We start from the raw sequence: 1,187 nt of genomic DNA on the forward strand, positions 1-1,187 counted from the left end.
AGAAAAAGGACTTGTGTCGCTAAAGTTTCGTCGGAACGAAGTTACGGAAAGTTAATTAACAAACGGAGACGTAACAATATACAAGACTAACACGTATCTAGTAAACGCTAGAGCATTCATGAAGGAACAGGATATTTCTAGAAGTCAATGACGTGTTACTAGCGTCACGTGACCCCGATGTCGTAACACTGCCCCTTCCTTAGTATTGTTCGTCCTGAACAATAGCCACTTACATTAAACCAATAACAATTAACAATAACTTAATTAAATGTACAGAATTACAATTCAACAAAGTCTTAATTTTATGGGACGTATCTTCTTCCGAACTGGTCTCCGTCTCGTTGGCTTCTGCTTCATCAGGAAATGTTCTATCGTCGATAACAGTCACATCAGTGATAGTAACATCATCATTCCGTTTCCTTTCTCAAAACTGAGTAGAGTTTCTTCTTCGACGGTGGCTTTTTCAGGTGACACATCTTCAGCAGCGTCATTTGTTCCTTTGTTCACTTCGTCCCAACTTTTGGCTTACCTCGCCGACCACATTTTATCCGGAAAGTCACGTCTGAGAGACGTTCCACTATGTCATATGGGCCTTCCCATGGAGAAGACAACTTAGGAGACTTCCCTTTGATCTTTCTGGTATTATACAACCACACCTTGTCTCCTGGTACAAAACTAACTTCAGTAGATCTCTTATCATAAGATAACTTCATCGAATCAGCAGACGTTTTCAAGTTTGAATGCACTTGATGGTGAATATCATCCATCCTTTCCGATAATGCTTTCACAAACTCTGATACATTTTCGGGCAACTCTTCGTAAGGTGGGCGTCTCTTATGCTTGGGTCCCCTTTTAGCCCTGCATGTTCTGCACCATTCTTCCACATCTTGCCTCATACCTATCCAGTAAAATCTGTGTCGTAGGTAACTCAATGTTTTCTTAACTCCGAGATGTCCTCCTGTTACAGTATCATGGGATTGACACAACATAACTTCCCGTAACTTTCTCGGTATAATCGTTTGCCAAGTCGTCAATTTCTCATCTGTAGTTTCCTATCTCCGGACAAGAATACCATTTTCAAGCTTCAACTGGTCCCATTGTGCTCGATAGTGCTTTGTCACAGGGCTTAGACTAGACACCTTCTTCCAAGCAGGGCGCACAACACTTGCTTTTAGAAAATCAATTAT

This window comes from Limulus polyphemus, unplaced genomic scaffold, assembly GCF_000517525.1.
Source record: "Limulus polyphemus unplaced genomic scaffold, Limulus_polyphemus-2.1.2 Scaffold3730, whole genome shotgun sequence".
Lineage (NCBI taxonomy): Eukaryota > Metazoa > Arthropoda > Merostomata > Xiphosura > Limulidae > Limulus > Limulus polyphemus.